The sequence below is a fragment of the Hyla sarda genome, chromosome 1 (assembly GCF_029499605.1).
Source record: "Hyla sarda isolate aHylSar1 chromosome 1, aHylSar1.hap1, whole genome shotgun sequence".
Classification (NCBI taxonomy): domain Eukaryota; kingdom Metazoa; phylum Chordata; class Amphibia; order Anura; family Hylidae; genus Hyla; species Hyla sarda.
This window is the reverse complement of record NC_079189.1, coordinates 303,691,825-303,707,266: the sequence shown is the minus strand read 5'-3', so window position 1 is coordinate 303,707,266 and position 15,442 is coordinate 303,691,825.

Sequence of the window (15,442 nt, the reverse complement as noted above, 5' to 3'; positions counted from 1 at the left end):
ACAGCATGTTTTTTTAATTTTTTATCACAGGCTGATTTTGCAAATAATATCGGCTGGCCGGGCTCTGTTCCTTGCTACACCTAAGTAAATTTTTCCATGTTCACACAAAAACACGAATTGCAGATAAGATAGTTCCAAATTTTGTTGGAGCGATAAAAACAAAAAAAGCCATGATATTTTTTGCACATTTTTGTAAACATAACAAAAATAACACAATCAACATAGTGAACCTTCAGTAAATTCCGTGCAAAGCTTGGAAAAAATATATATATATATATATATATTATATATATGTGGAGGTTAGCTGAAACAGTTAACCTAATTTGTGGGAGGAGTCAGTTCCTTATATACCCACCTCATCCACACAGGTGCTGTCGGCAGCATGCAAGGCGTCATTCTGATTGGTTTCCTGTCTATGCCAGTGGTCACTTCAGGTTCTTACATTCCCCCTCCATCAGGTACAGGGGTCAGGTAAGAGAGCAGCTTGCCTGCGCCATGGTAACGTTTGTCACTACAGCAGGTACGGACGTTCACTTCGAGGGCTCGGCAGCCCAGGCAGCCATGCGGTGGGCAGCTAGCTAGATATTGCATGTGCACGAGCCCGCTTTGTTTACTCGGTGCCATGGTTACTGGCATACATGCGGCATGTGAGTGTTGCAGAGCGGCATCTGTGCACAAGTCCTGCTTTGTGTACACTGCATACTAGTTACGGGCACACATGCTATCATATGAACATTGCGGAGTGATGTGTGAGGAGAAGTTGCTGAGCGCCGCCTTGAAATTTACTGAGGGGCATCCCCAGGGGCCGTGCAAGGTTGCCAGGGGTAACGTTCTTTAGGAAGGTGATTGATAAACATTTCTTGTTGTGCTGTTCAGGTTATCCGGTTATGTAACTTACATAAGCTGTTCCTATATACAGGAATATATCTATTGTGGTACTGTTACATGTGTGCAGGAATGTGTCTGCTGTGGTACTGCTCCTGTATACGTTGTTCATGTTGAAGGTCAGGTATGATAGGATGTCCTTGCTGATGTTACCACATGGTATTCAACATTTTTGTTTCACAATGTGCCACATGTTTCCTTACAGCGTTCTGTGTTACGTTACCATACACGCCTGTTTCCCTGCATTTATCAAGCATACGGTTCATACAGGATAACACATATCCATTTCATCCAGGTACTGACATCACTTAGCTTCCTGGGTCATGGCTACATTCTACACAACTGCACCATGATTGTGTTTCCACTCAGTTGCAATAGCAGTTAACAAGCAAAACCGCGTACTGCCAAATTTTCCACCACAGTTATACCACGCTTACCTTCCACATAGTGTTCCGTGCTTACATCCACATAGCATACCACGCTTATCCTCCACATAGTGTTCTGTGCTTTTGTCCACTCAGTATACCACGCTTACCTTCCACAGTGTTCCATGCTTATGTCCCACACAGTACACTTCGCTTATCTTCCACATAGTGTTCCGTGCTTACGTCCACACAGCATACCACGCTTACCTTCCACAGAATACCACGCTTATTTTCCACATAATGTTCCATGCTTATGCTCTATACCAGCGGTCTTCAAACTGTGGCCCTCCAGATGTTGCAAAACTACAACTCCCAGCATGCCCGGACAGCCGTTGGCTGTCCGGGCATGCTGGGAATTGTAGTTTTGCAACATCTGGAGGGCCACAGTTTGAAGACCACTACTCTATACAGTATACCACGCTTATCTTCCACAGTGTTCTGTGCTTATGTCCCACACAGTATATCACACTTACCTTCCACAGTGTTCCATGCTTATGTCCCACAGTATACCACGCTTACCTTCCACATAGTGTTCCATGCTTATGTCTGACACAGTATACCACGCTTGTGTTCAACACAGCATTACTCAGGATCCTACTCTGTGCACGTGCATATGCTTCCCTAGCGGTTTAACATGTACATCTTCCTTCAATATGACCCACATATGTTTCTTACAGTATTGTTTTCATGGCTTGTATTCACGTTTTTTTCATGTTCAGTGCTGTCATGTTACTCTTATGTTTCTCATTGAACAAAAGTCATTTTACCCCCTAACGTTCACACTAGGCAAATATTCCTATAGCAGGCACATTACGCATAAAAAGGAGATTTTTATGCTTACCGTAAAATCTCTTTCTCGAAGGATCCATTGGGGGACACAGACTATGGGTATATGCTGCTGTCTCTAGGAGGTTCGACATTATGGCAACAAGAAAAGTCGGCTCCTCCCAGCAGGGTATACCCGCCCACAGGCACCTGAGGTAACCAGTTTTAGTCCCAGAGCAATAGGAGAAGACAGACAGGTCCAGAAAAAAAACACAGATTGTCTGAGCAACCAGAAGAAAATGTAACTGAACACACCCTCGGACAGATGACTGAAATAGAAACACCAGAACAGGGTGGGAGCTGTGTCCCCCAATGGATCCTTTGAGAAAGAGATTTTATGTTAAGCATAAAAATCTCCTTTTCTCTATCGGCTCCATTGGGGGACACAGACTATGGGACGTACCAAAGCCGTCCCTTGGGTGGGCAAGGAAATCAGTCAGGTGGACGGCTGGATCACCGCCGCCTGCAACACCTTACGGCCCAGACTAGCATCAGCTGATGCAAAGGTATGAATCTGGTAGAACCTTGTGAAAGTGCAAAGACGACCATGTGGCCACTTTACAGATCTGCGAGGCCGAAGCAGTCTTGCGGAGGGCCCAGGATGCCCCGACAAAATGAGTGGAATGAGCCAAAACCCTGAGGGATGGGATCTTCCCCTTGCAGCAGTATATAGCCGATTGGATCCGAAATAGCAGATTGGATCCACCGAGAAATGGTGGCCTTGGAAGCAGGTTGTCCTTCACGACAACCTTCCGGAAGAACAAAAAAGGAGTCACACTGCCGAAAGGAAGAAGTGACAGAGATAGGTCCGAACAGCCCTCACCACATCAAGTTTGTGGAGCAAACGCTCCCTGGGATGAGAAGGGGCCAGACAAAAGGACGGCAGGATGATGTCCTCATTGAGATGAAATGCCGAAAACACCTTAGGTAAGAAGGACGGATCTGGACGGAAAACAACTTGTCCTGGTGTACAACCAGGAAGAGAGAGCGGCAGGAGAGAGCTGCCAGCACTGACACCCTCCTAATAGAAGTATAGCAATAAGGAAGCCACCTTCCAGGAAAGGAGGCAAAGAGGAATGTCCCTGAGAGGTTCAAAAGGAGTGCCTTGCAGGGCACCTAAGACCAAGTCCCAAGGCACCTAAGACCAAGTCCCAAGGGGGAGAAGGGGACCGATAAGGAGGGGCAGCGTGTGCCACTCCCTGAAGAAGGTCTGGACATGAGAATTGGACGCCAGAGGACGTTGAAAAAGAATGGAAAGGGACGAAACCTGACCCTTAAGGGAGCCGAGAGCCAACCCTTGTTCCAGCCCCGACTGCAAAAAGGAAAGGAGTCGGGGAAAGGAAAACACGAACGGAGAAAAAGTCTGAGTTTCACAACAACGAAAATAAAACCGCCAGGTACGGTGGTAAATTTTCGCAGAGGAGGGTTTGCAAGCCCTGAGCATGGTGCGAATCACTTGGGAAGAGAAATCTTGGGTCCTTAGAACCGCGGTCTCAACGCCACGCCGTCAAAAGCAGAGACGGTAAATTGGAGTGGGACAGGGGACCTTGAGATAGGAGGTCTGGATGAGGGGGAAGGCACAGCGGTACGTCATTCAGGAGCCTGACCGGGTCGACGTACCACGCCCTCCGGGGCCAGTCTGGGCCATGAGAATGGCGGGAACGCCCTCTGCTGTTCGTTTCCTCAGGACCCTGGGAAAGAGAGGAAACAGATAAGGTAGGGCAAAGCCCGACCAAGAGATCACCAGGGCATCCACGGCCAGAGCCAAGGGGTCCCAGTTTTGACACAAAAAGAGGAACTTTTTGGTTGTGGAGGGATGTGCAGAGGTCCACGTCTGGAGTGCCCCAGAGATTGCAGATGAAGCAAGCAAAGCAATGAAGCAAGCAAAGATAGAATTGCCCTAGTTCCAACATGTTGATGGGGAGAAGGGCTTCTCGGGGTGACCAAAGGCCCTGGATCGTCCGGTCCTTAAAAACACCTCCCTAGCCCGACAGACTGCCATCAGTCGTGACGACCTGCCAGTGGAGGGGCAGTAAGGAGCACCCCTGAAGAAGCAGGGGGAACAAAGCCACCACAGAAGGGACTGACAAGACTGTCGAGATAGAACGATCTTGCGGTCGAGAGACAATGGAGACCTGTCCCACCGGGAGAGAATAAACAGTTGAAGAGGTCGATAATGAAACTGGGCAAATAGCATGGCCTCCATGGCCGCCACCATCCGACCCAGGACTTCCATGCAAAAGCGAATAGAAACTGGTGCAGGGTGCCGAAGTAATCAGGCTCCTGACGAGAGAGTCAGCAAATTGTCCGGCGGGAGTCGAAAGAGGCAGAGGCCGTGTCGAACTGGAGCCCCAGGAAAACTAGAGACTGGGTAGGAGAGAGGTTGGACTTATCTTGATTGACCATCCAACCGAAGCAAAACAAGGCCTGGAGGTTGAGCCCAAGACTCTCCAGATTCTGAGCTCTGATTGGAGCTCTGATCAGGAGGTCATCCAAGTAAGGAATCACTGAGACACCTTTTGTCCGTAAAAGGGCTATCACAGGCGCCAGGACCTTGGTAAGGACCCGCAGAGCAGTGGCCAGACCAAAGGGGAGAACCCCAAATTGAAAATGGCCTTCCAGAACTGCAAACAGAGGTACCGCTGATGACCGGGAATATTGGAATGTGGAAGTAGGCATCCCTGATGTCCACCGAGGAAAGAAACTCCCCTTGATCCATGGACACCGCCAACGAACAGAGGGACTCCAGTCGGAAATGGAGGAGTAGAAGATGCTGGTTGAGATGCTCGAGATCCAAGGTTGGGCGAACAGAAACGCCTTTCTTGGGGACCACGAAGAGGTTGGAGTAAAAACCTCGAAAACTTTCCCCGGAAGGAACCGGAACAATTACTCCCTGGATGAAAAGGGACCGGAGTGCGCCCCGAACTGCCTTAGTACCAAAAATCCGAAAGGACCAGAAGGAGGACTTCAGTTGGGAAGTAGTGCTGCGAGCCTTATTCTGAGGTAATAAGGAACTCTTTCTGCCCGTCGCCTCTGAGATTATCTCAACTAGGTGCTTACCAAAGAGCTGAGAACCAGTAAATGGAAAATCAGTCAGAGACTTCTTGGAGGCGGCATCCGCATCCCAGGCTTTAAGCCACATGGGGCGACGGAGGGCTTCCAGGTTGCCTATGGCAAAGGCAGCACAGCGGCCCGACTGCATGGAAGCAGAACACAGAAAATCTCCAGCTTTGGAGCATTGGAGAGCTAGGTCAGATAAATGCTCAGGAGGGGATCCTGAAAGAATACCCTGGCGGAGTTGGGAAGACCCTACTGAAAGGGCTTTTGACACCCAGGCAGAAGCAAAAGCAGGAAGAAAGGAGGAACCTGCTGTCTCAAAGGCAAATTTTGCCAAAGTCTCCACCTTCTTGTTCGCTGGATCATTGAAAGAAGCTGCATCAGCCAATGGCAGGGTATTCGCCTTAGAAAGGCGGGAGACCGGTGGATTAACAGTTGGAGAGGAGGTCCACCGAGCAATGAGGTCCTTGGCGAAGGATATTGCACTTGAACCTTCTTGTCAGAATGCCTCCAGGATTCAAATTCAGCATGAGAGCTGAAAATCTTGGGTGCATGGTGAGAGGAAACTTCTGGAGCTACGTCCGAAGTTTCTGGGTCCTCTAGATGGAAGGTGTCTCTTATGGCCGAAACCAATGAGTACACCATGTCCGACATATCCGTGCCGTCCTCTGAGTCAGATGCCGAATCGGAAACTTCATCTACCAGTTCTCCAGGTGAATGGGAACGGTTGGAGGCAGTCCTGGGAGAATAAGAGACTGTCCTGGTACGCGGTTCTGGAGAGCCAGAGTGGCGACCATGGGAGCGTTCCTCTAGGGGAGCAACGCTTGCTACCAGCTGGAGTCACTGAGCGATGCCCGCGAGGGGAGCGCCCATGCCTGCCAGAAGACTCAGGGGATGAGTCAGATTAAACACCCCTATTACGCTAGCGAGAGCGGGTAGTATAGGGAACGGGTCCCTCTGGAGGGCCGATGCAGGGAGGACCTCTCCAAGGCAGTCACCACAGAACGGGAGACCTGAGGATACCCCAACTGGAGGGATGGCCGAACCCACGGGGGTCTGGGGGGACAGTGGTGCAGGCAGAACAAGTGGTTTCAGTAGAACCAGATATTTTAGCGTGATAGCCCTTACAGGTGTAATAAGCAACCTCCCATCTAACTGTGTAGAAGGAAGAACAGGACTTGGCTCAGACATAGAAAAAAGCAACAGAGAGAGAGAGAGAGAGAGAGAGAGAGAGAGAGAGAGAGAGAGAGAGGGAGGGGCTGACAATTGTCCGACCAGTGGAAGAAATGCGCCGAGATAAAGCAAGGGCGCCACTGATTGGCCCTGAAAATCCCCCTGCGCACGCACAGCACTGAGCTGTGACAATTCGCGCGCTCTGAAGAATCCCCACCGGCCACAGGTGGGCGGAGCTAAGTCCGTACAGGGCCCGCGGTGAAACTACATGCGGCTGAAAATGGCGCCCGCTCCCCGCCCCGAACAAATATGCAATGACAGGGGAAGGGGAAAGAGCGAGCGAACACACCGCCGGCAGCCTCCGCTGCCGTGGTCAAACTACATGCGGACGATAGTGGTGCCCGCTCCCAGCCCCGAACGCACATGTGACTGAATATGCGAATGACAGGGGAAGGGAGCGAGCGAACACAACGCTGGCAGCCTCTGCTGCCGACAGGGAAAATGACGGGAGCGATACACGGCCGAACCAAAGCTGCTCCCATTCATAATAGTAAAAGTCGCAGCCGCGGCTGAAAACAAGTAAGCCGCACAGACACTATTGTACCTCAGACCCACACCACTGCAGAGTCCCCCAAGTTCTAATAAATAAAGGGACCCCATTGCAATAAAAGGGAGGGAAAACAAGTCCCTCCTGCCCATCCCCCAGTCCTCATGTACAAAGAGTGGGCCAAAACTGGGGGTCTCCAGAGGCTGAAAGTCGGCTACCTGTAAGAAAAGGAGGGATTATACTCACCTTCAGTCAGAAGAACTTACCTAATGGAGTCTTCAGTCATGAAGTCTTCAGTCAGCATTTTGTCACCTGCATCATGCCGGGCTTGAAAAGTGAGACAAGCAGGGAAAGATGGGGGACCCGGACCCATGAGGTACAACCCAAGACGCTGACTGTTGGCGAGAGGGGGTTAACAGTACATCCAAGATGCCTGCCACCTCTCGCAATGGGGAAACGCTAAGTTCCTGAGTCCCCACCTGAAAACAGGAAAGAAAAAGGAATAAAAAAGCTAACACATTTCCTAACTAGGAAAATAAAAAATATGAGACCTGGTCTGGAGAGAACTCCAGACAGTGTCTACCTCCTTAGACACTAAGCAAAAACTGATTACCTCAGGTGCCTGTGGGCGGGTATACCCTGCTGGGAGGAGCCAACTTTTCTTGTTGCCATAGTGTCAAACCTCCTAGAGACATCAGCATATACCCATAGTCTGTCTACCCCAATAGAGTCGATAGAGAAAATATGTATACCTTTCTGGAGCTGTCACATGGTGCATACGTTACTATGACATTTATGCTACATTAGTTCCCATGGCATGCATTCGCTGAGCTGATACCGTGATTCACGTTATTATATAGATATTCAGTACCAGGCGTTGATACCATAGCGTATGTACTGTGCTCGTTTTGGTATAATTGATATACTAGGCTTTGTGTTAATATAACCAATACACTGTTACATTCCAAAGCTGTGATGTAGTGCATTTTGTCCCTATAGTGGTCATATGGTGCTTATGTTACTGTAGCTGATCATTTGCATGACATAACTAGTAACTATATGCTATGTGGTAGTGTTAATAACTGATATACGGTACATTAATGTTACTTGGGGCTCATGTTACTGTAGCAGATATACTGGGCTTTTAACATTATTTTAGCTGACATATGGGCCTAGGTTACTACTGCTGGTAATTTGTGTTTGTTACTGTGGCTTATATATACTCTGTATTTGTGGTTAATTAGCTGTTATGTTGAACATTATTGTTGTTCAGGGCCTACGTCACTATAAGCTCATATACAGCGCCTTGATGTTTCCGGAGCTGTTTTACGGTGCTTACATTACTTGAAGTGATATACCATGCTTCAACGTTAACGGTTCCCTACAGTGTAACATGCATACAGTTCCCTAAAGGGTACTGTGCATACAGTTTCTCACATTGTGACATACGTACGGTTTCATACAGTGTGACATACATACCGTGCCCTACAGGGTACTATGCATCGTTTCTTACAGTGTGACATACATAAATTTCTCTACAGGGTAATACGCATACAGTTCCTTACAGTGAATGTTTCATACTTATTGTCCTGTTTTTTTGGTTCAGCTCTTTCAGGTTATGCTTACGTCATGTACGCTAGGTTGTTTTACCTCTTAGCTCTTTATGTTTGGTGTGGTTGGAGGCTGATTGCTGTTAATCCATATAGCCTTATCTTTATAGTTTCCTTTCTGGTCTTTACACACGCCTTGTTACAGCCAGTTTGATCTCACCATTCCAGGTAAGCTTTAAGTCCTTACTTACATGCCTTTTGTACATCACACGCTCCCGTGAGAGAGAGGCTGCCCGACAATCCTCGAGCCTTCATATTGTTGTCATTCCTTTGTACATTACAAACGTTCCTGTTTGGGGCAGATTGTATCGTCAATCCACGAGCCTCTTGTCGTCTGGTTTTGTACGCCACATATGCCCCTGTTAGAGGCCGATCGCTTATGTTATACGGTGTTAACTTTACTTTAAGTGATATACCATGCTTCAACGTTAACGGTTCCCTATAGTGGGACAAACATATGGTTCCCTACAATGTCACAATACCTAGAGTGACATACATACTGTTCCCTACAGGGTACTATGCATACAGTTCCTTGCAGTGTGACATACATACGATACATACCATACCATACAGTGTGACATACGTACGATTACCTACAGTGTGACATACTTACATTTCCCTACAGGGTAATACGCATACAGTTCCTTACAGTGTATGTTCCATAGTTTATGGTCCCATTCTTTGGTTTCAGCTCTGTCACTTTATGCTGACGTTATGTACGCTAGTCAAGTATTTTAGGCTGTGGTCATAGTATTACACTCACGCTTTCATGTGCTTAAGTCAGGCATATTAGGCTGTTATAGCATCACATTGTTCTTGTAGGCAGGTCAGATATGGTAAACATCACTATAGTTTGCAACATTCCTAGGATACCCAAGCAGGTATGACCAGGTTGTTTTACCTCTTAGCCCTATACGTTCGGCGTGGTCGGAGGCTGATTGCTGTCGTCAATCCGTAAAGCCTCATCTTCATAGTTTCCTTTTTGGTCATTTTATACAACTTGTTACAGTCAGTTTGACCTCGCCATTCCAGGTAAGCTTTAAGTTGTCACTTTACATGCTTTCGTACGTCACATGCTCCTGTGAGAGATAGGCTGCCCGACAATCCTCGAGCCTTCATATTGTTGTCATTCTTTTGTACATTAAAAACGTTCTTGTTTGGGGCAGATTGTATCGTCAATCCACAAGCCTCGTCTTTTGTTTTTGTACGTCACATACGCCCCTGTTAGAGGCCGATTGCTTGACAATCAACGAGCCTCATGTTGTTTCCGTTTCTGCGTTACATACGATTCTGTCTGAGGCAGATTGCACTGTCAGTCCACGAGCCTCATGATGTTCTCGTCATCTCTATCTTCTTCTTAAGTTTGTTACTATGCCTCTGATTGTGGTCTTAGTTGTAAAGTTCTTTGGTGTGGATGTAGCTTCTGGGCCTTTTGTTGTATGTTTGTCTTAGTCAAACGTGTACCTGTTGGTATATTTGCCCATCTTGGTCTTCGTAACCTGCTGGTCATGTATATTTTCTTTTGCGATAAGCCTCAGGGCATAGCAGTAATTATCATCTTTACGCCTGCAAGTATGAGGATACTGCCTTACTGGTACACGAAACCTCAGGTTAAGTACTTTATATTCTTTTATGTTTTGTCTATGCGGGTCTTTCTTTTGTTGTCACTTATGTATGGCATGGTTCAATAGGAATACTTATATGTGTAGCACGGGACACTTGCAAATTTTTTCTCTCCTGGCACTACCTATCTAAATACCTACTGACGCCTGTGTTTTGGCCACTTCTCAATCTAACAGACTCATTGTATCTTCTGTCTATCTAGCAATTCTCCAACATTTCCTATCTCTGTCACTTGGGTTACCTTTTATCCATGCGCACCCTGGTAGTACCATTCTGGTAGACGCTATGCGTCCAGTAGTGCCAAGTGGTATATACAGAACTCCTTCTTGGTTTCGGCTCCATAAAGGCTGAGCCAGCTTCTGGGTAGGGGCTTCTCTTTGTCAGTTATCACTTAGATGTTAAGTAAGTTAGGGCACTTTTATCGCTCTGTTCCATTGACACATTCCAACCTCCGGCTGTTAACTGGAGCATTTTGTCTATTTTGGGTTCATATGATGTAGGTTATGCTTAACCATCAATTCATGCATTACCTGATGTATTTTGCCCCCTTTCTATAGGATACCCTTCATGGCTGGCCAGGCACACCCCAGGCCGAGTTATCCATGCAAATGGTACCCTACTTACAGTACATATAAGAATCCGACCACAAGTAAAGGTTAGCTGAAACAGTTAACCTAATTTGTGGGAGGAGTCTGGTCCTTATATACCCACCTCATCCACACAGGTGCTGTCTGCAGCATGCAAGGTGTCATTCTGATTATATATATATATATATACATATATGACAAAGAATAAGTCAGCCAGCACTTAAAGGACAACTGTAGTGGTCAAAAATCCCTGCCCAAATGTTCCCCAAACAAAAGTTATACAATTCAGTCAATTAGTTCTATTTACCTATATGCAGCCGTTTCTGAGATATTAGAGTTGCCAGCATAGCCCAGTAGTCCTGCGTCCGTCCCCTATTCATTACATTGCAGCCGCCATCTTGGGGACGGAGATCTCTTCCTCCCAGCAGTGTTTGTGCTCCCCCCTAGCCTCTGTCGGGTCCTCCCTGCTTATACATATGCATGAGCGGGTGCTTTCTGAGGCAGCCATAGGCTCAGCCTCAGAAACGCCCCGATCTGTAAGATTCAAGCAGGGGGAGAATGAGGACGTCCACAGCTCCTCCCCCCTCCCCTGCTCTGTCTACATAGGACCTCACTTATCACGGGGAGGTTTCAAGTTTTCATGGGGGAAAACACAGAGCAAACCACAGAGCAGGGAGGGGAGGACGTGTGTGTGAAGAGACATATTACACTGCAGGGGCTGGTGGTGTATAGACTACAGGGAATAAATATCATACTGATTCTGTGTGTGGGAGGGGGACTACTGAATGACACATGCTGGGAGTTGTAGTCCCTGTTATGTGTGTATGTATGCCAGTGTTTCCCAACCAGGGAATGCTGGGAGTAGTAGTTTTGCAACATCTGGAGGCACCCTGGTTGGGAAACACTGGTGTATGAACTACAACTCCCAGGAGACTAGAGAGATACAATAGAGGTGTTTGTGAACTACAACTCCCAGGAGACTACAGAGATACAATAGAGGTGTTTGTGAACTACAACTGCCAGGAGACTACAGAGATACAATAGAGGTGTTTGAACTACAACTCCCAGGAGACTACAGAGATACAATAGAGGTGTTGGTGACATACAACTCCCAGGAGACTACAGAGATACAATATAGGTGTTGGTGACATACAACTCCCAGGAGACTACAGAGATACAATATAGGTGTTGGTGAACTACAACTCCCAGGAGACTACAGAGATACAATATAGGTGTTGGTGAACTACAACACCCAGGAGACTACAGAGATACAATATAGGTGTTGGTGAACTACAACACCCAGGAGACTACAGAGATACAATAGAGGTGTTGGTGAACTACAACTCCCAGGAGACTCCTGATACAATAGAGGTGTTGGGGAACTACAACTCCCAGGAGACTACAGAGATACAATATAGGTGTTGGTGAACTTCAACTCCCAGAAGACTACAGAGGTACAATAGAGGTGTTGGTGAACTACAACTCCCAGGAGTCTCCTGATACAGTAGAGGTGTTGGTGAACTACAACTCCTTTATACACTCAAACAGCAGAAAGCTGACACGGCATGCTTGGATGTATAGTCTTACAACAGCTGGAGTCACCTCTGCAAGTCCAAGCATGCACATACAGCAGAAAGCTGACAGGGCATGCTGGGATTTGTAGTTTTGCAACAGCTGGAGGCACCACTGGAATTCCCAGCATGCCCGAACAGCATATAAAGTAACTGGGCATGCTTGTAGTTGTAGTTGTGAAAAAGATGGAGGGCCCCCTATCAGGACAGTTTTATAGACAAACAATTATGTTTTTTTTTTTACCATTTTTACTTTCACTATCCACTCTCCAGTGCCCACACTACAGTGAGCACGGAGGCAGCTGCTTCATCACCGGACAGGAGCCAGCATGGGGAGGGGGAGATGAGCAGAAGGGGAGGGTGTATGCATAGGGAAGGGAGATGTGGGCGTTACAATATAATAATTCGCTCGGGGGATAGAACAGGGGGAGGGCAGCAGCTTACAGGAAGTAAGCACAAGGCATGATGGGAGATGTAGTTTTTCTTTCACTTGTCCTCAGTAATTCATGTGCTGATAACGGGAGAACGACTGGGCCAATTTTGATGGGGGAGACATCGTTGGAAAGGTCTTTCAAAGACCTATTAAATGAGGTAAAAAAAAAGTTGTGAAACTATGAAATAGTGAGGCACTTAGCTCGCAAATTTGTCTCCGCCGGCGGTCAAATAGCTTGGACCGTCCCACCGCGATAAGGTGGGCTCATTGGGATGGACCCTACACTGTGAATATGCCTCTGTGTGAACAGTTCAGTAAGCATGGCAGGGTCTGGAACATCCAAGACACCTTATATACACACCTGATAGAGGTGGGTGGGGTGCAAGGCCAACATGGAGGTAGCCACTCCCCCGTATGTGCAATACAGACAAAGAATAAGTCAGCCAGCACTTGAATTGTTTACACAGAGGCATATTCACATTGCACAGAGGCATATTCATGTTTCACCTATATCCTTGTGCTGGCAGTGTGCTGCTGCATTCTTCTGTTGCTGTATTTCTAGCCTAGTAGCGTGCACCTGTAGGCCAGGTCCATATAATAGTTTGGTATCAACTTAAGTGCTGGCTGACTTATTCTTTGTCTGTATTGCACATACGGGGGAGTGGCTACCTCCATGTTGGCCTTGCACCCCACCCACCTCTATCAGGTGTGTATATAAGGTGTCTTGGATGTTCCAGACCCTGCCATGCTTACTGAATTGTTCACACAGAGGCATATTCAGTGTAGGGTCCGTCCCAATGAGGCCACCTTATCGCGGTGGGACGGTCCAAGCTATTTGACCGCCGGCGGAGACAAATTTGCGAGCTAAGTGCCTCACTATTTCATAGTTTCACATTTGCATCTATTACACCATAGCTGTATAGCTCTCCATGTTTTAACTGCATATTCATGTTTCACCTATATCCTTGTGCTGGCAGTGTGCTGCTGCATTCTTCTGTTGCTATATATATATATATATATATATATATATATATCCAACAAAAAATGGCGCAGCACTCCAACGAAATTTCCACCACATGTTATCAACAGCAACGTTTCAGCTCAACACTAGAGCCTTTTTCTCGCACCTACATGCATTGTTTTGGAAGTGCTGCAACCACTCTGGTATATATATATATATATATATATATATATATATACATATACATATATATATATACACATATATACACACAAACACACACACTAGCTACAAAGCAGACAGGTTAGCTAAGTGGTAAACCACAAAAGCACAGGCAATTGACCTACTTATAAAGCCAAATAATTGTCAAAACACCTTTGCAGATACTGTGGTGTAGGAAATGATTTTCTATGCTACAGCTGAGTTTAAAAATACCTTGATTCCATTCAGGATAATATGTAAATTCTAAAGCCACCCATAATTTATGAAAATTTTTTTTTTTTTTTAAACAGAAGCCATCATTCATGACACAACGTCATCAGCAGTTTGCCTGGGAAGAGCACCTTGTTCAGGTCCCCAACGCTGGAAGAAGCATTCGTTTAGTCCTTGACCTGTGCCACGTTCACCCATCCTGCAACAAACATCAGTCACCCGATGTTTGATTCAAATCACATGTTTAAAAATGGGTCCACGTCACATCGTATGTAACATTCTCGAAACATCGTCGGTGAGGCATGTCCAGATGTTGGAAAAAAAAATAATAATGCCTGCAGCATGGCTAGGCAGCCCTTAGCTGTCTGGCCATGCTGGGATTTGTAGTTTGTCAACATCAGGAGAGCATCATGTTTGCTATCAATGCCAGATAAATAAAAAAAATGTCCAAACAAAACATTGTCACAATATTACTGACTCTTAGGGAGCGAGCGACACATGTAGCAGCTACTTTGGTTCTGATAGAAGCTGTGGCCGCCTCCCAGGTCTTTTTGTTAAAGAACTATGCTTTTTTGTTTGTTGGGTCAGACAGAGTTCCTAGATCCTCAAAAGGCAAGCAGGATTTCTTAGTCATTTTAGCCACTGATGCATCAATTAACGGGGCTCTATCCCATGACTTAGTGAATGCCTCCTCAAAGGGGTACCCACATTCCGGACAATTCCTAGTCCTTTAAGGGATGAATCTTCTCCTCCTCGATCATTACTCTTAGGTTGCTAGCAATTGCAGAGGACTCCTGGGCCACGATAACTTCAATAGATCCTGCCTATAAAACATCTATATGTGCAGCCTCTAACGGCTTCCTACATTCTGCACATTTTTTATTATGGGATTTAGAAGAAGACTTCTTGCTACCCTATAAAACAAAATAATAGCCTGTCTTAACTAGCAGAATATGGAATGAAATTGAAATGATCTCACCCAGAAGTAGATCCACACCTCTGTAGCTGGGCTGGAACTACTATTCTTGGAGTATCCACCTCCCTCTGTCGAATGCTCCGACATGCTGGAAGAGTTTTTTCAGCAAAACACTGCAGGGTAACCAAGAATGGTCTGCTCAGCTGCTGCGGGCTGGAACTGCTTGCACTGGATACTGCTGCTGCGGGCTGGCTGCTGTTCACGAGGTTCCGGGCACTGTAGAACGGTGATGGGAAATCTGAAAATGGAGAAAACCCACGGCCCCTTTTGAATGGAGCCGGATCCTAAAGTGACGCTACGCTGCCAGGCTGACGTCACATCCACTGGCGTTACTGCG